Source organism: Pleurodeles waltl, chromosome 12 (genome assembly GCF_031143425.1).
Source record: "Pleurodeles waltl isolate 20211129_DDA chromosome 12, aPleWal1.hap1.20221129, whole genome shotgun sequence".
NCBI lineage: Eukaryota > Metazoa > Chordata > Amphibia > Caudata > Salamandridae > Pleurodeles > Pleurodeles waltl.
Genome location: NC_090451.1, coordinates 518,714,096 through 518,740,134, shown reverse-complemented (window position 1 = coordinate 518,740,134; position 26,039 = coordinate 518,714,096). Strand labels below are relative to the sequence as shown.

General features: G+C 43.0%; 1 protein-coding gene across 2 annotated transcripts in view; it reads left to right on the top strand.

Moving 5' to 3' along the window:
- The window catches only part of GINS3 (GINS complex subunit 3), a 104,766-nt gene extending 90,277 nt beyond the window's left edge, over positions 1 to 14,489 (top strand). For both annotated transcript variants that reach the window (XR_011199910.1, XR_011199911.1), the window contains one exon: positions 13,960 to 14,489. The gene's annotated coding sequence lies outside the window, so the exon portion shown is untranslated. The remainder of the gene's footprint in view (positions 1 to 13,959) is intronic.
- The last annotated feature ends 11,550 nt before the right edge of the window (positions 14,490 to 26,039 follow it).

The following is a 26,039-nucleotide window of genomic DNA, read 5'->3' as shown; positions in this document are numbered from 1 at the left end:
GTTTAAACATATAAACACTGATAAACACCTGCACAACCACAAACTAAAATACCGTTCAAAGAAAGAAAAGTGAGAGAGTACGAGTCATTTTTATTTATTTATGAAGTTGCCAACACAACGTACTTTTGTTATACAAGGTAGCAGCTCCCCAAGAAAGACTGGTCTAAGATTATTCTGCTTGAGTTTTCTTTCTAATGGGATATCACTAAGATATTGTTTCTTCGTCCTTTTGTTTCCTCCAATTTTGTGTGCTTGGGTTAAAGGTGCAGGGTTGAGAAGCATATTTTAGGTCCAATCTAATTATGTTATACACTGTAGAGAATCTGGGAATTTTAAAATAATATTTGAACTTTTGGCAGTGATTTAATATACTCACTGATTGGTGAAATGGTTGTCTCATAAGAATCTTGGCAAATATGCATGCATTTACCCACAGAATAGATTAAACCAATTGATGCATCACCCCCCCCCCCCCCCCCTTCTAACAAGTTAGTGTTGATATCAGGTCACCTTCCAAATATCCTAGACTTCAAACATTTAATGCAGGGTGTCGACAGGTACTCATGAAAAGAATGCTGTCACTATGCACATGAGATAGTTGTGAAATCATTATACATGTCTTTCCACATGCCAACAAAATTCATACCTGCAAAGGTTGTCCCATTGTTATGTCTGACCTCAGCTAAGCCTGGCTTTTTACCCAACAGAATTTTACTGCTAGGCTTTTTTGAGCCCATAGTAACAATGTAAACAGAAAAATTCTAGGTCCTGGAATATAATGTGATGTCTGTTAAAAGGTCAGGACTAACTTAAAGTGAGGCATTTGACAAGGAGACACTTAACTGCTATGAATGGCCACCCAACAGCAGCACCAACCTAGTGTAGTCACGCAAAGAGTGCAGAAAAGCAGTGGTGAGCATCCTTAAAGCACCAAATTTCAAGTGCCTTAGAATGCAGGGCTACAAATGAATCCAGTGTAATTCAAAAATGTAAAGGTTTTACAAGGAATATGCTGTTGACTGGTTGGGCCACCCCTACAACGTAATAATATAGCCTTAGAACCCGCTGTAGCGGGCTCTACTGGCTATTAAAGGCCCGCTCCCGCGTTAAATGCCCGAGCCGAAGGCGAGGGCATTTAACAAGGGAAAGGGCCTTTAATAGCCGGTAGAGCCCGCTACGGTGGTTTCTAAGGCTATTAGAACATTCTGCCACTCAGGGCAGAATGTTCTATTTAAAAAAACAAATTGCTCACGGAGCCCGAGGGGATTAAAATCCTCTCGGGCTCCGTGAGGCTTTGTTCACAGCTGCAGCTGTGAACAAAGCGAACATTGGAATGTTGGCGCTGCGGGCTTTTACCGGCCAGTAAAAGCCCGCAGCACTCAATTGTTTTCAATGGAGCTGCCAACTTCCAATGTTCTAATATTCAATAAGGAGAAGGTGTAGGACCCCCACCTGCGACCATGAATATGTTTATTAACACATTTGAATGACACTCTTACTTTTACATTTTTTTAATATTCCTGCAAATCAGACCGAGTGAGTGTGAGAGGTAATGAGACACGAGAGAGCGTAATGAGATGTGATTGTAAGTGACAGTGCGATGCACATGATTTCTGTGCATTAAAAAGTCTAACATAATAAGTTCATTAGACACACTACTAATGAGAAGACAGTTCATACCCTACATTTTTTACCCATTAAATTAAATATGCTCTCCTATAACAATCCTGTAACAACCACTGTACAAAAAACATGTTCTGTAAACACTGGAAAATACAGTTTGTCTATTTTGAGCTAAATAAACACTGATTTCAGAAATGTACTTAAACAGTGAAAAATGGCACTGAAATCCCAAAAAATAAACACTCAAAACAGGATAGCCTACACATTACATAAGACTATGTAAATGGTCTTGTGCCTATGCATGAGGACTGGCTTTCAAACTGTATATCATCCTCTAGCATCTTATATTTTATCTGCATGGAAACTAACAAGATAAGTTTGTAATGCCTACACTGATTTTAAGCAACTGAAGGGGTCTTTGGTGGGCTGAAGGGGTCATTGGTCGGCTGCATGGGTGTTGCGTGGATGTTATTGTACCTGCTGTGACAGCGATTGACTAGAATGCTCTTTGAGAGTTTCTGAGAGGCTGGGTACTGCGATCATTATAGTCCACACCACTGGGCAATGCCGTGCCTGGGAGGGGACCCCATAGGTGGGTCCAGGACCTGAGCAGTAACCATAGAGCTGATAGGTGGGCGCTTGACCCAGATTGAGCCTCTGGCATGTGATCTCTTAGGGTTGCAAGATCCCCTTCATCATTCCCAATGATGGAATAGAAATTCGCATGGACTAAGAATTCTAGAAGCATAAAGCTAAATGTGTTAGGCTGACAGATGAGTTTAGGGACAAGTGTCTTATGGATGTGTCAAGAATTGTCATTCCAGTGCCTCTTTTCCTTGCTGGAAACTGTCCTTGGGTGAGACAATCTGCCAAGCACATACTTTTGGTGCCCCTTGCCTTCTCCCCATAACCCCTCCACCCCCACTCCAAGCTCCCACAGGTGTCAGTTCTCCTGTTGACTTCACAGAAAATGTGAAGGTAATGAGAAAGCAGTCATTGCTTCATGAGTCAACCTCTTTAATGTCTGGTATGCATCTGAGTACATTGTGTGTGTTTTTGTCATCTAAATATTCTTGTTCGTCATTAATGCCTCTTTCTTAAGCCAACACCTGTTTCTCTTTAGTCAGTGCCACCCCTGATTATATTTCACCATTTACACTCCGGGGTCCTTACTGCACTGGACTCTTATATGCAATTAATTAAAAAACCTTGCACATGCATGCTCAAAAACGTAATCTTTATGCTGATTCAAAGAATATTCTCTTTCATCCTTCTTGGCATCATAGTTTCTGATAATTTGCAACATTTTCACACTCTCCAGTGCTTCTTAAGTTTTCTCCAATGGTTCCATTTCTTTAACACATTCATTGTGGGCACACCCGGGTATTTAATTTCCTTCCACTCCCAACATATTTTTTCCAGTTGTGGAATGATGAAACTGTTGGTATGCAATCAACTCTGTCCTTTTCTTTCACCATCCAGCTTTTCTTTTTTTCACTTTCTGAGACCGTTTGAGTGCAATCATTTATGATATGGTTAAACTGATTTATGTTACTATTGGTCTCTAGTTGGAACAACCAAGCTTTGTTATACTCTGTGCCATTGGCAGACAATTCTTCATGGTATAGGGGAGAAACTAGACACTAGAGTATGAAATTGAAAACTCCCTGTCTATAAAATATTTTAGCCAAAGTTTCTATGCCAGAAGGTTTTTTTGTAACTACTGCAACACTCTTACCATCAGGTCAACTCTTATCAAAACCGAAACCTAATGGGGAGGAAAACCTTTCAGGTCTCTGAGTATTTAATCACACACTCTCCCATGACGGTTTATGTAGTCTCATGCTGATGCTAGACATTGCCCTGCTCATGCAAACCCATTCACTAACCGATAAGTACATGATGTTTCTAAATTATATCTCAATTATGTTTACCAAACTCAACCTTGAAAAATCAAACCTCAGTCTCTTTTTAGTTCTGGTAATCTTAAAATGCCACAGTGCTCCCCGTCTCCCATCCTGTATTTTACCATGTCCAGTGCCACCAAACAGCTGCTTTCAAGGGCAAGATTACTGCATACCTCATTCATTTCCCCAGAACCCCTCCAGTTCCCACCTCCATTTTCCACTTCACTGGTAAACCCTTACTGATTGGCTTGCAAACTTTCTTCACTACATGATCATGGTGCAAAGCCATTCTTCACTTCACTCCACTTCCCTAACCAGGCCCGTTGCCACCAGACTATTAGTAACCTCATATTTATCTCAGCTTACTTTTTTTCTCAGTTCTACTGTGTAACTGTGGGACACTCTCCTGCTTGGATATCCACTCTCGGCAGATAGTCATCTGTAAATGTATGAGCTTGAATGCGTTTGAGCCACATGTATGCCTATGCCTGGAGCATTTTCATCCTTCGCAGGAATCAATGCCTTTTGAGGTCAACAGATCTTTGGACCCTGCATAGGGTGTGGTAAAACCACTAACACAATTTCAATACAAACCAAATTGAGTTACACACCATGGCCAATGTGGCCATGGAAGGAAAACTCTAGTTAAGGGATTTATTACAAACTCAAGCTTAAAGTCATGTGGACCACTCGCAAGACAAAATTATAAAGATATAGAATCATCCACGGTTGTCCAAGGCCACAAAATAAATTCAGGCAAACTAATTTTAATAAAACTAAGCATTCAATAAGAAAGGTGCAAAACATTAACAGAATTAGTTGTGAGATAGAACTCAAACGTTGCTCAGGCTTAGCAACCATCAGTTAATTTTAATTTAGCAGAGTTAATATTTTGGTTGGGCATAGGTGTAGGAGGCTGGCCTGGCTTGTAGTGGGTACCAGAGGTACTTACACCTTGTGACCGGTCCAGTTATCCCTTATTAGTGTAGAAGAGGTGTTTCTAGCAGCTTAAACTGATAGAAGGTAGCTATGGCAAAGCAGCTTAGGCTGAACTAGGAGTCATGTAAAGCTCCTACTATACCACTGGTGTCATATGCACAATATCATAAGAAAACACAATACACAGAGTTACTAAAAATAAAGGTACTTTATTTTTATGATAATATGCCAAAAGTATCTCAATGAGTACCCTTAGTATGAGGATAAGATATATACACAAGATATATGTACACAAACCAAAATTTGGTAAGTAATGGCAAGAAAAGTAATGCAAGCAGTGTAGAATTACAATAGATTGCAATAGGAACACATAGGTATGGGGGCAACACAAACCATATACTCCAAAAATGGAATGCGAACCACGAATGGACCCCAGACCTATGTGAGCTTGTAGAGGGTCGCTTGGACTGTAAGAAAACAGTGAGGGTTAGAAAAATAGCCCACCCCACGACCCTGAAAGGTAGGTGTAAAGTGCACCTACTACCCCCAGAGAGCACAGAAGTCGTGATAGGGGGATTCTGCAGGAAGAACAAACACCAGCAATGCAACAGTGAATTTCCGGACCTGAGTACCTCTAAGACAGAGGTCTTCAAACTGGGGGGCGGGCACCTCTAGGGGGGCCTGAAGTGATCCCAGGGGGGGCCCCAGGCTCTGGCCAAAATAAATATTATACAGATAACAGGCCTTTGTTTTAAGCAGAAGCATGTTATTGCAGTTTTAAAAAGGTAACAGTACTTAACTGCAATGTTTAAATAGGTTTAGACATATTTAAACATTGCCATGTTTATAAAATAATTGTGAAAAATTCTGAGGGGGGGGCCCAATGATTTTTATTTTTGAACTGGGGGGGGCGCGGCATTAAAAAGTTTGGAGACCTCTGCTCTAAGACAAGGTGACCAAGTCCAATAGTCGCAACAGTGTTGAGAGTGGGCAGGAGCCCAGGAAATGCCAGCTGAGGGTGCAAGGAAGTTGCCACCGGATGGAAGAAGCTTGGAGTTCTGCAAGAAAGAAGAGAGCTAGAGACTTCTCCTTTGGAAGACGGATGTCCCACGTCGCGATGAAGCTTGCAGAGGTGTTCCCATGCAGAAAGACCGCAAACAAGCCTTGCTAGCTGCAAGGGTTGCAGTAGAGGTTTTTGGGTGCTGCTGTGGCCCATGAGGAACCAGGATGTCGCCACTTGGAGGAGGAGACAGAGGAGGTGCCCAGCAACTCAGGGAGCCCTCACAGAAGCAGGCAACACACGCAAAAGTACCTGAACAGGCACTTGGAAGGAAAGTGAACCGGAGTCCACGCGAAGTCACAAAAGGGAGTCCCACGACGCCGGGGGACAACTCAGAAGGTTGTGCACTGCAGGAAGGAGTGTCGGGACCCAGGCTTGGCAGTGAACGAAGGAAATCCTGAAAGAGTGCACAGGAGCCGGAGCAGCTGCAAATCATGCGGTACCCAGCAATGCAGTCTAGCATGGGGAGGCAAGGACTTACCTCCACCAAACTTGAACTGAAGAGTCACTGGACTGTGGGAGTCACTTGGACAGAGTCGCTGAGTTCCAAGGACCACGCTCGTCAGGATGAGAGGGGACCCAGAGGACCAGTGTTGCAGTCTTTTGGTGCCTGCGTTAGCAGGGGGAAGATTCCGTCGACCCACAGGAGATTTCTTCTGAGCTTTTGGTGCAGGGTGAAGGCAGGCTACCCCCAGAGCATGCACCACCTGGAAACAGTCGAGAAAGTCAGCAGGATGAGGCGCTACAATGTTGCTAGTAGTCATCTTGCTACTTTGTTGCGGTTTTGCAGGCATCCTGAGCAGTCAGCGGTCGATCCTTTGGTAGAAGGTGAAGAGGGAGATGCAGAGGAACTCTGATGAGCTCTTGCATTCGTTATCTACAGAATTCCCCAAAGCAGAGACCCTAAATAGCCAGAAAAGGAGGTTTGGCTACCAAGAGAGGTAAAGAGCCTATCAGAAGGAGCCTCTGACGTCACCTGCTGGCACTGGCCACTGAGAGCAGTCCAGTGTGCCCCCAACACCTCTATTTCCAAGATGGCAGAGGTCTGGGACACAATGGAGGAGCTCTGGGCACCCCCCCTGGGAGGTGCAGGTCAGGGGAGTGGTCACTCCCCTTTCCTTTGTCCAGTTTTGCGCCAGAACAGGGCTCGGGGATCCCTGAACCGGTGTAGACTGGCTTATGCAGAGATGGGCACCAACTGTGCCCATCAAAGCATTTCCAGAGGCTGGGGAAGACTACTCCTTCCCAGCCCTCACACTTATTTGTAAAGGGAGAGGGTGTAACACCCTCTCTCAGAGGAAGTCCTTTGTTCTGCCTTCCTGGGCCAGGTCTGCCTGGACCCCAGGAGCGCAGAAACCTGTCTGAGGGGTTGGCAGCAGCAGAAGCTGCAGTGGAGACCCCAGAAAGGCAGTTTGGCAGTACCCGGGTACTGTGCTAGAGATCATGGAATTGTCCCTCCAATACCAGAATGGTATTGGGGTGACAATTCCATGATATTAGACATGTTACATGGCCATGTTCGGAGTTACCATTGTGACGCTTTACATAGGTAGTGACCTATGTATAGTGCACTCGTGTAATGGTGTCCCCGCACTCACAAAGTCCGGGGAATTTGCCCTGAACGATGTGGGGGCACCTTGGCTAGTGCCAGGGAGCCCACACACTAAGTAACTTTGCACCCAACCTTCACCAGGTGAAGGTTGGACATATAGGTGACTTATAAGTTACTTCTGTGCAGTGGTAAATGGCTGTGAAATAACGTGGACGTTATTTCACGCAGGCTGCACTATCAGGCCTGTGTAAGAATTGCCAGAGCTCCCTATGGGTGGCAAAAGAAATGCTGCAGCCCATAGGGATCTCCTGGAACCCGAATACCCTGGATACCTCAGTACCATATACTAGGGAATTATATGGGTGTACCAGTATGCCAATGTGAATTGGTAAATTTAGTCACTAGCCTGTTAGTGACAAATTTTAAAGTAAAGAGAGAGCATAACCACTGAGGTTCTGGTTAGCAGAGCCTCAGTGAGACAGTTGCGCATCACACAGGGAACACATATAGGCCACAAACTTATAAGCACTGGGGTCCTGGCTAGCAGGATCCCAGTGAGACAGTGAAAACATATACTCACAAACAGGCCAAAAGTGGGGGTAACAAGGATAGAAAGAGGCTACTTTCTCACAATAGGATAACCCTACATTTGGCCGAATCAGGGAATGACAGGTGGGGCGGAACACATGCGAGCAAAAGACAGAAAGAGCAAAAAGAATGTGGAAAAAGGTAATATCGAACAACAAGGTACTAATTATTGTGGGCAAAGGATAGGTAAAAAGTGAAAGCGTCAGCATGTCAGAAGCTCGATCAAGAGTCTTCTGCAGGGGTTATGGAGAAAATCTCTAAGTCTCAGTGGGGCATCTCAAATGGGCAGCGCAGAGAGGAAAATACCTCTCTGAGGGGCTCATATTGCGGACTACAGGAACAGGAGTTCAGCTTCTCATCATCAGGAATCTGGAGGGATCTCTGAAATTGACCTGATCAAAGTCCAACTGTTCATCAATATATTAAAGTTCATATGACTTTCTGATTTGTGAAAGGTGACAGTCCACATTACGTTGAAGGGGCGTCATCCAATAGAAATGGATCACATAAAGCCAAACTGCAACAGTTCATTATTTTACCAAGTCTGTCATGAGAACATCTTCCATCCAAGTAGCTCCACACTAGTTTAAAACAATTGTATATAATATCAGTCCATGATTTAAGATGTTCTACATTCAAGGACATTGTTTCAGTTCGCTCTATGTTTAAAACAATAGAGGTTTATTACCAAAGCTAGTCTTATAAGGGGAACGAAGTCTGAAAGAAAGGTTCACGTTAAGAAAATGAATCAGTATTTCCTGCACAGTCACAAAATACAGGCTTAGCAGGCCTCACTTAGGCTAATACAAGTGAATTAATATAGCACATTAATGCATCAAATAAACCACATTTAAAATGCAAACTATAATTTCTGCATTAATTAGTCTTAATTAGCATATGCGTTTCAACAACTTTAAATGGAATAACTGTCAGTACATTTCAGTCAATATAACTCAGAATTGCAATTCTTCTAATTTTGCCCGCATATTTGTTAATAATCATTAGAAATTCAATACTGTTTCAGTATATTCTCTTAGTCTGTCTAAATTACATCATAATATCAGTTTAGTCCTTCTAACATTTAGTTTAATTCAAATACCACCTATGTTGAACTCTATAATATAAACAAATGCACGTTTAAAATAATTTGTCAGTGCAGCTTCTACCTTCAATCCATTAGTGCTTTCCTTAACATAAGGCATAAACTCTCACATATAGATAACTTCTGTGACATGAGGGGCAGCACTAAAATTTCAATTACATCATGTATGAACCACATGTTTGCATGATTTGGCTCTTGATCAATGTCTTTTCTCATTAATTTGCAATGGCAAATATTTATTTTTGGCCATTGGAATTTCTTGTTGGCTCAGTCAACTCCAGGGGCCTCCTACACAAACATGGGGTAGTGTTGTTATTTATTTTGAGATTTCTTAAATACACAGCAATACCTAGGGGCATTATGGTTCTAAAGATACACAGGTAAAGAAACAACAAATTGGGTCAATAAGAGAAAACAAAAGCCTAAAACCCAAATGGAAAAGGAATGATGAACAGCCATTTTTTATTACGTTTCCTAAATCTGGTATGAATGGCTTCATTTGAGAAGGGCTACTGAGTGTTCCATGCCCCGACTGTGGGGAAACACCACTGCCTGCACTCTGAGCTGATTCTGGACACACCACAAAAGTAAGCAGAAGAAAACTGCATGGTTTGTGATGGATACATCTCTCTCTCTCTCTATCTCTCTCTCTCTCTCTCTCTCTATATATATATATATATATATATATATATATATATACAGGGAGTGCAGAATTATTAGGCAAGTTGTATTTTTGAGGATTAATTTTATTATTGAACAACAACCATGTTCTCAATGAACCCAAAAAACTCATTAATATCAAAGCTGAATATTTTTGGAAGTAGTTTTTAGTTTGTTTTTAGTTTTAGCTATGTTAGGGGGATATCTGTGTATGCAGGTGACTATTACTGTGCATAATTATTAGGCAACTTAACAAAAAAAAATATATACCCATTTCAATTATTAATTATTACCAGTGAAACCAATATAACATCTCAACATTCACAAATATACATTTCTGACATTCAAAAACAAAACAAAAACTAATCAGTGACCAATATAGCCACCTTTCTTTGCAAGGACACTCAAAAGCCTGCCATCCATGGATTCTGTCAGTGTTTTGATCTGTTCACCATCAACATTGCGTGCAGCAGCAACCACAGCCTCCCAGACACTGTTCAGAGAGGTGTACTGTTTTCCAACCTTGTAAATCTCACATTTGATGATGGACCACAGGTTCTCAATGGGGTTCTGATCAGGTGAACAAGGAGGCCATGTCATTAGATTTCCTTCTTTTATACCCTTTCTTGCCAGCCACGCTGTGGAGTACTTGGACGCATGTGATGGAGCATTGTCCTGCATGAAAATCATGTTTTTCTTGAAGGATGCAGACTTCTTCCTGTACCACTGCTTGAAGAAGGTGTCTTCCAGGAACTGGCAGTAGGACTGGGAGTTGAGCTTGACTCCATCCTCAACCCGAAAAGGCCCCACAAGCTCATCTTTGATGATACCAGCGCAAAACCAGTACTCCACCTCCACCTTGCTGGCGTCTGAGTCGGACTGGATCTCTCTGCCCTTTACCAATCCAGCCACGGGCCCATCCATCTGGCCCATCAAGACTCACTCTCATTTCATCAGTCCATAAAACCTTAGAAAAATTAGTCTTGAGATATTTCTTGGCCCAGTCTTTCCGTTTCAGCTTGTGTGTCTTGTTCAGTGGTGGTCGTCTTTCAGCCTTTCTTACCTTGGCCATGTCTCTGAGTATTGCACACCTTGTGCTTTTGGGCACTCCAGTGATGTTGCAGCTCTGAAATATGGCCAAACTGGTGGCAAGTGGCATCGTGGCAGCTGCACGCTTGACTTTTCTCAGTTCATGGGCAGTTATTTTGCGCCTTGGTTTTTCCACACGCTTCTTGCGACCCTGTTGACTATTTTGAATGAAACGCTTGATTGTTCGATGATCACGCTTCAGAAGCTTTGCAATTTTAAGAGTGCTGCATCCCTCTGCAAGATATCTCACTATTTTTGACTTTTCTGAGCCTGTCAAGTCCTTCTTTTGACCCATTTTGCCAAAGGAAAGGAAGTTGCCTAATAATTATGCACACCTGATATAGGGTGTTGATGTCATTAGACCACACCCCTTCTCATTACAGAGATGCACATCACCTAATATGCTTAATTGGTAGTAGGCTTTCGAGCCTATACAGCTTGGAGTAAGACAACATGCATAAGAAGGATGATGTGGTCAAAATACTCATTTGCCTAATAATTCTGCACTCCCTGTATATATATATATATATATATATATATATAATCTTTTGGGTGGCTAATAACTTTGGCCCTGTTTGAATCTTCACAAAGCTTTCTTAAAAAAAAAGTCAGCCACCTCAGCTGCTTCCTGGAAAGGTTCAGGGTGATCCGTCAAGAGGGGGTAGAGAAAAAAGGTGGGTCCCAAAGCATAAAATCCCCATGCATTTTCTAAAGACTTCTTTAGACACGGCTACAGCAAAAACTGGTAAACAGAATTCCACCAAATTTGGCAGGAAGCTAGATCTTGGTCCACAGATTGTGCGTTTTTTGATTTGGTGTAAATCCGTTCAGTCGTTTTTGAGAAATTAAGGGTAAAAAATAAGTGCATATTTAGATGGTTGGGCTCGCAAGAATCCCGCAGGGGTCCCGAGGGAGCACATATTTAGAAATGGACTCCTTGAATGGTAGAGAGGCCTGTTTTTCCAATGGACCTTTATGCTCTCGCAGGAGCAAGAGACTACCACGAGTCTCACAAGAGCGAGTGCTCTGATTGGCTGTCTTTTTGGAATGTTAGAAAATAAATTGTGGCCATTACTGTTTTCTGTGAAAAATTCGAGGTGTTGTGGAAATGAAATAAAAAAGCTATATAAGGGGGAGGCAAAAAGGCATGCTGTCCCCCTAGATTTAGAGAGGGTTTCTAAGAGATAACCACTGTGAAGAAAATAAATGTATATTGTTTTTACCTAATTTATATGATCTTGCTGGACTCTCGTGGGACTTACAGGATCTTGAATAGTAAAAAGTGGTAGATGAGTTATAATTACAATACATTAGTAGGAATGTATATTGTGGTCATTGTTATTGAGAGGAACTGTGTGAGAGAGAAGTACTGTGATAAGTAGATGGTTAATTCCTATTTTCCAAAAATAAGTTATGATCTTGTGAGACTCTTGCGGGATCGTGAACAGTAGGAAAGAGTAGGTTGCAGTATGCACTCTTGCTACTGTAGGAAGCAGTGTTAATGGAGATGGTGTTTATCAGAGTGTACTATATACGCACATCAGCTTTGTAAGCGTTGTAAGTAGCGTGTAGTCTCTTCTTACACTCTGATGTGCACACCAAATATCAGAAAGAGGGGGGTTAACAGGGAGGACAGTCCCTCTCCACTCACTGCTACTTACATCTGTCTGAGACAGAGGTCTCAGTGGAGAGGCCAGTTTCTGTCTATACACCTTACAAAGCACACCTGTCATCTGAGAGAGAGGTCTGAAAGGAGAGACCAGTCAATGCACACACCTTACAACGCTAACCTGTCACCTGAGAGGGAAGTCTGACAGGAGAGACCAGTCCATGTACACACACTGCTGTGCACACTGGTCATCTGAGAGAGCGATCTGAAAGGACACACCCGTCGCTCTCCACACACTATGATGCACACCCATCATCTGAGACAGAGGTCTGAAAGGAAAGACTAGTCCATTCAGACACCCTACTTCGCACACCTGTCATCTGAGAGAAAGGTCTAATAGGATAGGACAGGCCAGGTCATGTACACATCCTAATACACACACCTGTCATCTGGAAAAAGAGAGGTCTGACAGGAGAGGTAGTCTATGTGCACACACTTGCATATCCATTATGAGAGACAGAGGTCTGGCAGAAGAGGCCAGTACATGCACACACCCTAATACGTACAGCCGTCTTCTGAGAGAGAGGAGTTAGTGGAGAGGCAGTGTCTCTCCATACACCCTATTATGCAAACTGAGAGAAAGGCCTGGAAGGAGAGGGCAGTCCATGTACACACCTTACTATGCACTCCCGTTATTTGAGAAAGAGGTGTGGAAAGAGAGGACAGTACATGCAGACACTCTGCAATGCACACCTTTCAGGTAAGAAAGGTCTGAGGGAAGAGGCCAGTCTCTACCCACACTCTACAACACACACCTGTCATGTAAAAGATAGGTCTCGTGGAGAGGATACTCGGTTCCACGTGCTACTATTTCCCTACAATTTTTTTGTGATTCCGTGAGGCGCTCACAAGTGTAGCTTACAAGCTTCAAGAAGTGACACTTGCTGCATGAACACATGTGATCTCAGGAGAGGCGTGCAACATCTGAGGGAAAATTACTGAGCCTGCCACAAGGTGTTTTATGATCCTGCGAGCTTCTCGCGAGACTCATTTGAAAAATGAGTGGGCCTGACACAAGGGATTTTACGATCTTGCAAGAGACTCGCAAGATTGTACGGGGTGGTATAAAAATAAGGGTCAAGGCTCAACAAAAGTTTACCATCCTTATTGCATGCTTCAAGAAATGCTGTGATGTGATTGGGTGCAGAACCAGGCATACCTCAGATTGTTCTTGCTGATTTGGAGGAGAAGGAAGCCTGTTGGAGTTGTGCTCAGCAGAAGTGATTTAATTTGTAACTGAGCCAGACTGGTGTCTTCAGCTGTATATAGGACAGTGCTTCAAGTTCAGATAATTAGAAATATACACTGTGAAGTTTGTTGAGAAATGTCAATAAGTGCACTACTGTTGGTAAATTTATTCTATACAAGGTTTAGTGAGTGAAAAGCTGTTTGTAGAGGTGTATGTTTATTAATATAGTTTTTGAAAGGTAGACTTTAGATTGTGGAGAGATATGACCAAGTATTGGATGCTGTGTTAAAAATGAAATGTTCAATCTGTAGGTAGTTGTAAATAAAAGAGGCAGTTTTTCTGAAATTATAAAACAACGTATCTGCAATCTGCTAATGCAAGGCCTAGGGTTTAACAAACCTTACTGTGTACATATTTTACCCTTTGAGATGTTTGAGTGGAGAGTTTTTCATTTTTAGAGTAAAATACTGGGCTCACTGTTCGGAAAGGTGTGTAAAGAGGAATGTAGTGATGTATCTTTGTTATCAATTACTGATCAATATGTCTCTTTATTTTTTTTTATCATTTTGTCCTTTTTTTAGGGAGAAAATGGAAAACAGACACTCTGAAAAACAGAAGTACTGTGTCACACAATATATGGAGGAGTAAAACAAAAAATGTTTATTTTTGAAAAAAGATGGAACAGTAACTGTGTGGAAAGTCAGGAAAAATTTATTTGCACAACTGCTGTTCTTACTGCCTACGGTGACATTTATACCCTTGGAGAAACTTTTTTTGTGTAGCTCTCTTCTACTTGTTTTTGATGACAAAATGATCTGCTTCCCTAAGCAGCAAAAACATGCTTTATATAAGGAGGGTTGTTATCTGCTTGAGCAGTGCGTATCTGGGCAGGCACAATGTTACCAGGTCCAAAAGAGAAAGACACCCCTAAGGAGTTATCAGTTCTGCAGCACGGGTTCACTCAGACTGAGCAAGGCATTGAGGGTGTATAGCCCTTAAATGTCACCACCTCCAGTGGTACTCATGTTGCATTCCTTGTTCTTGCTGCCCCTGTTGAACTGCTTTTTGTATATTTTACAAATCAGCAAAAATAAATAATAATTTAAGTTTGTTCTTTTTACTGTTGTAGTTTTATTGTTATTGTTGTTTGTTGTTAAACTGTTTTTTAGGGTCGAGCCTGTGCTAGCGTGCGCTTGCGCATGCTAATTGCTTGCGAGACGCTTTAGTAGTTAAAAGGGCTCGGAGCCCCGTCCATGTCACGTAAGTGTCTTTCATTGGTTCGTGGGCTTGCCTTTTAAAACCTGCTTGCTTTCATTAGTGGAAGGCATGCATATGTCATGCCTTTTCCGGTGGTTAGCCCTCCTCGAGCGCAGTGACAAAGTACTGAAAACATACGAGGCTCGCTGTTTTCGGTCCGGTTTGTGGACTACTTTTTACCTTTTTTCGCAGCGCAATCTCGCTTGACAGAAGTCGAACGCTTTGCATGACATCGACCCTGTTACATAGTTAATTGCACTTTTGCCAGGTACGTAGATAATTGCACTTTTGCCAATAGGTTTCACTACGAGTGAACTGTAGCAGCGCGATGGCGCTCTTTTTTTCCATTTAATGTGGCAAGAAAAGTCCGGTTGGGAGTTTACAACTGCTGATAGCTCTAACTCTGAGAAATGCGAGACCCGTTGCATTGCAAATGTTTGTTAAATAATGCAGTTTTCTGATGTTGACGTAAAGTGGCAGTTCATTCTTCAAGAACTGTAACTGTTTTTCTGCTTTAGATGTATATTTAAGGTACGTTAGGGAGGTTAGTGCTACTTCCCACTGTAAAATAAGGATTTTTAACAAGAGGCAGGTTTTGGTACAGAGGAAAATGCATTCTCATAGGATACTACATACTGCTGTCTTCTGGTGGAGAAGGCAGTTCCTTTGCACATCTTAGTATATATGCATGTCACTCTGGAGATAAGTTTCACTGCAGAGGTCTTTTTTTGTGTACACCATACTACACATGACTGTCCCCATAAGGAGCTATCTGAGAGAGAGGGGTGTGTGTGTCCTTACATTCAGATGTATACACTGGTTGTTCAAGACACAGCTGTCAACAGAGAGGATACTCCATTTTACACTTACATTCATTATCATAAAGAGAGGTATGAGCAGAGACAGCAGTCCCTACCCACATCTTATTTTGCATGTTACTCTGGAGAGATGTCTTAGCTGATAGGACAGTGTTTTCCTATCTAAGTCTCTACAGCTGTTATGCAAGATATACTTATGAGTATAAAGGTAATTTCAACTGCTTACTTTACTTGTACTTCTTTCATAATGGGGAGAGGTGTGACCACAAAGGTAAGCTACTTTTCACACCCTATGATACATAGTATGGCACACCTAACAGAAACTTATTATGAATAATCAATAAATAATTAAACAAAGTCAAGCATCAACTTTTAATACATATTAGAAAAGTCCATTCTTATTCAGTGTTCTGAATAGTTGTTCCTCATAAGTATACACTTGTCTCCATAATGGTACAACTCAAGCCGTGTTTGACAACACCTCCATAATGATACAACTCAAGCCAACACGTGTTTCGTCTTGGGAAAACTCCAATCCAATCCCAAACGACTTCTTCAGGGCTCCTAATCCTCAAAAAGGTTGACCAACTTCAACCGTCATCAAAGTCCATGAGATACCAATTGGTAAGTAGGTAGTGATCTATTGTCACACGGTTTATATACTCCAATGTACGGTTTCACACATCAAATGCAGGTATCGGATCCATAAATCAGTAAGTATCCGGTACACCAGTCTTTATTACACTTCCAGATCGTATCGAAATTCGAACACCATGAGCTCCACAAACCCCCAACAACGGAGAGAGAGAGAGAAAAGCGAGTACGCAACTCCCAAAGCGGTAAGATAGGAGAAACGCGAGTGCGCGACTCCCACCCTAATTTGCACAAGCATTATCCAAGAGACACATCACAGGAGAGAGGACAGTGTCTCCACACACTATACTATACAGAGTTATCATGCAAGAGACTTGTCTTAGGGCAGGTTCTCCCTGCAGCCTCCTATGTATACCTGTCACCATGAGAAGAGGTATGAGTTGAGAGATACATTTCTCTCAAACCCTAGTAAGATATGTTAGCAGAGAGATAGCTTCATTCCCAAACAGCACTACTGTTAGAAATGGGGTCTCTGGTTGGCCGTCAGTTTACACCCTGTCCAAGCGAGGACCCTCACTCTAGTCAGGGTAAGCAAGATACACATCTCAGATAATCCCTGCTCACCCCCTTGGTAGCTTGGCACAAGCAGTCAGGCTTATTTCAGAGGCAATGTTTAAAGTATTTGTACCAACACACACAGTAACAGTGAAAAACCACAAAAGGACTCCACACCGGTTTAGAAACATAGCCAATATTTATCTAAATCGAACAAGACCAAAACCACAAAAATCCAACATACACACACAAAGATATGAATTTTTCAAGTAAAAAGAGTCTTAATCCATAGAAATCAATGGATGCGTTTTTTTTAGCATAAATTACCTGGTATGCTTGAACAATAAAGCCTCACAGGCGAACGTGCATCAGAAAAACAAGCAGTGCGTCAGTTCCTTACTCACAAGTTAGGCCGTGCGTCGATTCTTTCTCCCCCAGGCAAGCAATGTGTTGGTTTCCGGACCAGCAGCCTTGGGTTCGAATGGTGGTTTTGAAGATTTTAATGCCCAGGGATGAAGCTTGGAAAATCCTGATGCACAGCAGGGATGAATCTGTGCTGAGCTGGCGATACATCCATTTTATGGGCGTTGTGTCAATTTTTCAACCGCGGTGCAGGCGCTGCTTCGATTTTTCTGACGCTTGGCTCCAGTGCATGGATTTTTCACTCTGTTTCTGCCAGCTTCTCCTTACAGGGGCCCAGGGACTGTATGTGGCACCACTTGGCAAGCCAGGGGTTTCAGCAAGAGAGCCCAGGTGCTGGCAGATGAAGTCTTTGACGTCCCTGAGACTTCTTAACAGGAGGCAAGCTCAGTCCAAGCTCTTGAAGAATCTTCTCAAGTAGGATATATAGTCCAGTCTTTGTCCTTTTTAAGGCAGAAGCATCAACTGCAGGCCAACCCAGCAAAGCACTCTCAGCAAAAGGGCAGTACTCGCTCTTCAGCTCTTCTCCTTGGCAGAGGTTCTTCTTGATCCAGAAGTGTTCTAAAAATCTGGGGTTTTGGGTCCACTACTTATACTCATTCCTGCCTTTTGAAGTAGGCAAACTTCAAAGGAAAGCCTCTTGTTCACAAGATCCTGCCTTGCCCAGGCCTGGCCCCAGACACACTCCAGGGGGTTGGAGACTGCATTGTGTGAGTACAGGCACAGCCCTTTCAGGTGCAGTTGTCAGCTCCTTCCTCCCCACTATAGCCCAGAAGACTCATCAGGATATGCAGGACACACCTCAGCCCCCTTTGTGTCACTGTCTGGACGGAATTCACAAAAAGCCCAACTGTCAGTCTGACCCAGACGTGCATTCCACAGGCAGGCAGAGGCGCAAAATGGTTAAGCAAGAAAATGCCTACTTTTATAAAAGTTGCATTTTCAAATAGACCATCTAAAAACTAACTCTACCAAAATATAACTTTTTAAATTGTGAGTTCAGAGACCCCAATCTCTATCTGCTTCCAATGGGGAACTGCACTAAAAATGTATTTAAAGACAGTCCCCAAGTTAACCTCTGGGAGAGATAGGTCTTGCAATAGTGAAAAACTAATTTGGCAGTATTTCACTATCAAGACATGTAAAACACACCAGTATATGTCCTACCTTTCAAATACACAGCACCCTGCCCATGGGGCTACCTAGGGCCTATCCTAGGGGTGACTTACATGTAGTAAAAGGGAATGTTTGGGTGAATTGGCAGTGCAAGACTGCGCACACAAAGACACTGCAGTGGCAGGTCTGCAACATGTTTACAGGCCAACTCATGCGGGTGACACAATTAGTGCTGCAGGCGCACTAGTAGCATTTGATTTACAGGCCCTGGGCACCTCTAGTGCACTTTACCAGGGACTTACTAGCAAATCAGATATGCCAATAAGGGATAACCAATCATAATCACAATTTATAAAGGGAGAACTTGCACTTTAGCACTGGTCAGCAGTGGTAAAGTGCCCAGAGTACCAAAAACCAGCAAAAACTAAGTCCAGCACACAGTCAAAAATAAAGGAAGCAGAGGCAAAAAGACAGGGGAAACCACACCAAAGATGCGAGGTCTAACAACTACATATTGCTGTAGTTCTAATGAGAGGTATGAGGACAGATGTCACTGGTTCACTACACTGTACTGTATATCCAAGTTGTTGTGGAGAGAGGTGTAAGGCCAGGCCCTGCAGCCAACCCCCGCTGCGCACAGCTGAAGGCCGCGTGTGGCTGTGGTTGTATTAATGTACAGTATTTATATATTACTTTACGTTACAAAAACATAGAAATTCACTAAAAAACAAAAACAAAGGTTACAGGGACGGTATAGTTAGTTTCATGTTTTACACACACAAAACCATAGAAATTCCACAGTTTTACTTATCTGAAGGAACTATAACTCGTGCTGTTAAGTACATTTAGGCCATAAATTATAGTTTCTTAACACTCAGTGCATAATTTAGACTAGTTGTTGAAGTCATAAAGTATTAACACAAGTACCATTGTGGGCCTAATAAGTCCTAGTGACACAAATTTGACATCTAATGTTCTAAAATAATGAAGTCCAAGTTAATTATTTTTAAAAAGATTGTCTTCATCCAAATTTGTTGGCGTACACTCAAAGGATTTGGGAGCTTTCCTTGCATGATTTTTAGCGCTGCAATCAGTTGCTTCCTCGGGGCTCCAACATTTACCAATCAGTAGCTCCTGTAGGACTTAGTATATTGACAATTCAACCAATGTTGCTCTCTCAAACCACCATAACAATTCTTGGGTCAATCTCTTTCTGATAAAGTAACATGGTTCAAAGACCGGATGGCAGTTTCACCAAACTTAGTATCTGTGAACTGGCTGCTGTTTTGAGATAAGTGTGTGCACCGTTGGAGGCAGAATTTTTCGCCACTGTCTTGGAAGCTTAGTGATTTTCTGATTGTTATAGTTTTCCTATGTTAGATGTCAAGCTTGAGTCACTGAGACTTGTCATTCTCACATTGGTACTAGTGTTAATATACTGTGACCTCAACAACCAGTACAATTTATTTGATTTTGAGCAGTGTCAGTAAGTGGAATGACAATGGTAAGATGCCGGCCCTAGCCCAACTGAGTTAATCCCTGGCTCGTTCTGGTTCATTGGTGGATTAATGCCTGGCAACATGCTTACCATGACACAATAGTGGTAATTCCTGGTAAAATGCCAGTCTAAGAACAATGGTGGTAATCCCTGGCAGTGTGCTGACCCTGGCCCAATGGTGGTAATCCCTAGCAACATATTGGTAGTGGCACATTGATGGAATTCCTGGTAAAAGGCTGGCACTGTCACAGTGGTGGAAATACCTGGCAAAAGCTTGCCCTGGAACAGTGGTGGTAATCTGTGTCAACATGTTGATGGCACAATGATGATAATTCCTGGCGAAATGCTAGCAGTCCAGGAAAATGTGCTGGTCCTGGCACAATGAGGGTTATCTCTGGCTACAGTGTGGCCCTGGCACAGTGGAGGTAGTTACTCGTAAAATGCTAGGTCACGCACAGTGGTGGTAGCTACCAGCATCGTGCTGACCCAGGTGGAATGGTTGTCATTTCTGGCAACATCCTGGCACAATGTTGGTAATTATTGGTACAGTGTTGGGTAATGCCTAGCAACATGGTGACCCTCACACTGGTGATCATTTCTAGCAACACAATGTTCATAGCACAATGGTGGAAATCACAGGCTACATGCTGGCACTGGTACAATGGTGGTGATTCATGAAAAAAAATCTGGATTTAAGGGTGGTAATCCCTGGCAACATGCTTACCTTGGTACAGAGGTGGTCATTCCTAGTAAAATGCCAGCCCTGACAGTATAGTGGTAATCCCTGCAACACACTAGCTTTGGCATCATAGTGGTATTCCTTGGAAACATGCTGACCATGCACAGTGATGGTAACACTAGGTAACCTGCTGCTCCTAGCTCAGTGGTGGAGTCAGGAATGTCACTATTGGTGACCTGGAACCTGTACAAAACCTATAACAAAACAAACTAGAAAGGAATCCCAACCCAGAGTATGAAGAATACTGTGGAGTCAGTGAGTAAAGAAAACTCTACAATGGCCGACTAATTTAGAATTCAAGTCTGAAAAGGTTGCACAATATTTTTCTTTACTTACTTGGAAGACAACAGTGTTCCATGGGTGCGTCTGCATACGTCATTAAAAATATCCACAGGTTATTCCTCTTTCAGAATCAAAACGGTAAGACAGTTATTCTACTTAGGTCTAGACCCTGCTATTCCCCATTTTCCCTTTGGCGTTCTCAACGTTTTGCATCAGGTTTTTTGCTGCTCACAAAGAAGTGTTCTGTCAACCGCACTAAGTGCGAGTCAGCTAGAGTGAATCTCTGCTAAAAGTCCGGTGTGTTAAGTTAAAAAAAAATAACAGACTTCAAACCTTAAAGAAGAGAGACATTTAACCTAAATTCTTATCTAAGAATGGATTTCATAGAAAGCTTCGGTATATCAGCCTTTCTAGAATTTCAAAAATCCTCTGAAAATATTGGTAGAAAGTCAGTTGAAGATAATCTCCTGAGATCTCTTCACCAACGGATCTCCACATAGAAGAGCGGCTAAGCCTTAAGGGAAAATGTTATTCAGGGTTCATTCTCAACAGAAGTGATGTTTCTCTTCTCAGTCTCCGCCGCAGGATTAAGAAGCAGGAAAAACCTTCCCTCAATAAACTACCGCAGTAGGTAGGACATGTATAAAGAAGAAACCCAGTGCTGTCTGAATCATTCTCTTCTTATCCCATTATCCTTGCCTCTAACTCCGCTTGCATAAGTCTAGCCACAGAGTGCAGAATAAGGGAAGGGCATTGTGAAATCATTTCTGCTCAAGTGGGATGACTGGTCAGTAAAGGAACAATGTTCATATTCTAAGTACAGGAGAGAAGATAATCCCTGGTAACATGTAAGTGCTGGAACAGGGGTGGTATTTCCTGGTGAAATGCTGACCCCGGCAGAGTGGCAGTAATCCCTGGCAACCCAATTGTGTTGGCACAATAGTTAATAATTCCTGGAACCACTCTAGTGCTGGCATAATGGTGGTAATCCCTTGAAACTCGCTGGCCCTGGCAAACTGATGGTAAAACCTGGAAACATGCTGTCCATGACACAGTGATGGTAATCACTGGCAACCTACATACACAATGGTGGTAATTCCTAGTAAAGGTCTGGCACAGTGGTTGTAATCCCTAGCAGCATCCTGGCACTGGCCCAATTTTGGTAATCATAGCAACAAACTGGCCCTGACACAATGACGATAATACCTGATAAAATGCTGGCACTGGCTAAATGGTGGTAATCCCTGACAGCATGTCGGTCCTGGCACAGTTGTGTTAACTCATGGTAAAATGCTGGTCCAGTGCTGGTAATATTTGGCAAAAATGCTGGTCCCGGTACAAGGTTAGTAAACCCTGCTTTGTTGTGGCAGCCACGGTATGATGATGTCACTACCAACAAGCATTTGCAATGCAATGGGTCTCGCGTTTGCTCAAGTTAGCGCTATGAGCGCTGTAAATTCCTAACTGGACTTTTCTTGCCACATAAATTGAAAAGTAAAAGTAAAACAGTTGACAGAAGCGAGCCGATTCAAAGCGCCACGGCCACCACGAGCACAAGTTATTGGCTTCCTGCGCGAATATCTAGAAAGGATTGCAGTTGGGATGAAAGGCGAACCGAAATCAGAGGAGGGTCCATCACACACTGTAATGGGAGGAAGCGTGACGTAGTGTGATGGGCAACAAAAATGTTCACTTCGTGAAATCGCCTGGGAGGGAACTCGGCACACAAAACGCACCAATAAAAATGAAGCATTTAAGACGAGCACAACAAAGAATGAATAGCAAGAGCGGGCGTGGTTAAAAGTCCACAGAGAGATTACAACGGGCCAGAGAGCTTGCGTGCTCCACCCTAAAAATTAAAATCATTTTGAATGCAATAAGGAACAAGCAGTTTCAAAGAACAGAAGGGTAGAATCAGTTGGAGTGAGCATAAGTAACTGGTTTATTAGTGTAGATGCTTATCTATTCTCGTCAACACCCAAGCAGCGCTTAATTTGAGCCAGTGGGTTTCCGGTGCTTGGCATTGCCACTTGTCAACACTGGCGCTGGTGACAGTCTGAAATAAGTTGGTGCTGTCTGGCTAATTTAGAGATGGCTACAACAACAGTTAATTATTAATTCAATATACATAAAAAATGGCTATTACCTGATGCCCAAACCATTCTTATAGGGGTCCTGGAATAAGTCTGCATTGTCGGACTTCTAGGAATGTGACCGTTGGTAGTTGGGTTGTTGCTATCATTGGCAACATCGCAGGGGCAATGGGTGGTGCAAGCTGCAGTGGCACCATAACAAGAGCCCTGGCACTTTTTTTTTTTTTAAACAAATTAAAAACTGCACCCAAGATAAATGTATTTGCCCTTTTCCAGGGATTTGGAAAGAATGCTGGTAAAGGTGAAGCATTTTGCATTGTAAACGCTTGTTTTATTTTGATGCTCTTGAAGGGCAAAGGAGTCACTGGTTTGACACTTCAGTTCTCAGTCATTGGTTGGGAGTCTAAATATTTGCAGCACATTTCCTCTCTTGGCCATTCTTAATGTCTATACATTTTGTTCATACCCGAGGATTATGAATTGGGCAATGATGATCTTTGCAGAACACCATCAAATCTGCCATCGGTGTATGGTCAGGGATATCTTCGCTTTCTGGCTGGGCCTAGCGGTTTTTGCTCTGCTACTGATTGCCCTCGGTCTGAATTATCAATGTGGAACCTGGTTGTGTCGTCGTTGGAAGTTCAATATAACGCTCACTCCTTTGTCCTTCAGTGTCAGAAAGCAACCCTCAAAGCCTGGATTCTTCCATGCCACCGTTATCGACGTTTTATGTGGTGTTCGTCGACAGGGGGCAGCACAGGGCTTTACAGAAGCATCTGACGCGCATGGAAACTGCGCCTCTCCTTGGAGTTATGGGGTCTCGGCGTGTTCAGCGAGGTCGTGGAAAAATACTAACGCCAGTAAGCTGTTCCCCTTCCACTGGCCCCCCGCCAATCTAAATAACATTTTTCAAAAATAGAACCTGGCTTATCTTAGAAAGAAGAGTGTTCCGTGGCAGAACACCAACAAAATATGAGGAGCATGGCTTCGAAGGGCTGTTCTTCCACTACATTGTTTACTGGTAATTTTCCAGTCATAAAAGAATCCAGCCGGGGGAGACGGTGTTTGACCAAACATAGAAATGTAGAATTTGTCAGCAAGTAAAGATCTCCAGACCTGCTGCCCGGCCTGCAATTGAATACCTTGTCCCCATCGCAAAGAACCTACATTGTCTCCAGTGTTACTCATGCTTTAACAATACTATTTCTACTCTGATTTCACAGGCCTTTAATCACTCGACAAACGTTAACAACAGCAGCAACAAAAAAAATATTGTTTTCAGCAATTATGCTATAAAATGACTACAATTTTAAGTACAAAATAGTCAATCCTTAAACTAACGCCTTGTGGTGGAAATCTTTTAAAATGCTCTCACTGTCCTTTTCCTACCCAAACCTCAGCCCTCATATCGTGACATAAAAAATATCTTTCTGCTAAAAAGGCTAGCGTTTGTGTTATTTATTTACTTTAAATTCAGATGTTTCACCACACCCCCCTCGTCTCAGTCAAATTACCATGTAATCTTTATCTGTAAGACTGTTGTAACAACGCTATTTCTAGAATCCAGAGCTGGAAACTGTCCTAGCCTTAAATACCCCATCAGTGGGTTGGCTTTCTGCACACACCAGTAAGCACTAATAAAGCCAATATGTCTGGGTATAAAATGCTAATACTTGCAACATTAGCATATCAGAGTGAAACACAGAAGGGAGCCAGCAAAAGGGAGAAGGCTATCTATAATGGTTAACGCAAGTCTCTCATGCCATTTAGTTCAAACAATCGGGTGGAGGTGGAATGATATACATAATTAGCCAATAGTTTGAGTTGAGATATCATTACTCCATTGGTCTGAGCCAAGATATAGATGCCAAAGTCTCAAGCAAATGGCTGAAAGAGGCTGGTTGAAATAAGCAAATTGTTGAAAGGAGCAGACAAAAAGCCCACTCTATGTATATTGTTAGCACCTGGTCTGTTTGACAGCTATACTGTCAAAACCTAGACCTAGCAATCATTGGCAAGGCCAATCAGGGTTGGCATTTCACATAGCTACAGCAACTCAAGTAGTCATTAGATATCATTTTTAAATCAGAAAAAACAGGGTGAAGTCTTTAACAAGACTTCAGTCCTTCACTAGATGTTCTTCTCAAGTCAAAAGCAACTGCTTAACAAGTCTGTAACAAAGCTGCAATAAGTCATGTTGGGCCCGATTCATAACAGTAAACGTAGACCAAAAGTCTAAGTTTAGAGCAAACATCTAAGTTTAGACCTAAAGTCTAACTTTACTAATAGTAAAGTTAGACTTTTGGTCTAAAATTAGACTTTTGGTCCAAACGTAGACTAAGGCCCTCATTATGAGTCTGCTCACGTTGGCCGTCCCACCGCCGACAGGCCGGCGGTGTGGACCGCCAGAGTACGAGTGTGGCGGTTTGGCCTGTCCAAACCTCTACTTTCCTGTGCTTACCGCCAGGGTGGGCAGGCCAGAGATAAGCATCGCCTACTAAGCGGTCATCCCAATACCACCGGCGGTATCACAAGTCCCCTTTCCGCCAGGGATTTCGTGGCAGTAGCACTGCCAGGAAATCCTTGTCGGAAAGGCTCAGGCGACAGGAATTTGCATTCCTGTTGCCAGTAGTCGACTCCCCCATCTACCCAAGAGCCCCCCCTTCCCTAACAACATTCGCACCTCCCTGAACCCCCCAGTAACCCCTCACCCCGCTCCAAGTAGTGATCCCCCACATACACGTACTTACTCCCCACCTCCGATCCCCGTACTTACCCCCCGCATACACACACGCACCCACAGACATGCACACCATGACACTCACACTCAACACCCTTACACTCACGCGCACATACACATGCAACTCCCCCAAATAACATACACACATACACAAGCACTCACTACATTCACCTCCATTGACACTCATACGCACTCCATCCGCCACCCCCTCCTTTCCTCAATATCCATACACACACAACCACCACCCCTGTCTACATGCATGCACACACGCAGCCCGAGCCACCATTCACATTGACCCACACAAACATCGCCATCACCACATTTACACACAGACACACACGCACAAACACTCCCCCTCCGTCCCCCTATTCATGACATGCACTCACACACATCCATTCACACACCCCATCCCCCTCCCCTTGCGGAGGACACTTACCTCATCCGACAAGGTGCTCCTCTCTGAGGGGACCTGGCGCTCCCACCGCCTTCAGCGCCCCGCCATCAGGACAACAGCAGGCCGTATTACAGGTCGTAATACGGCTGGCGGAC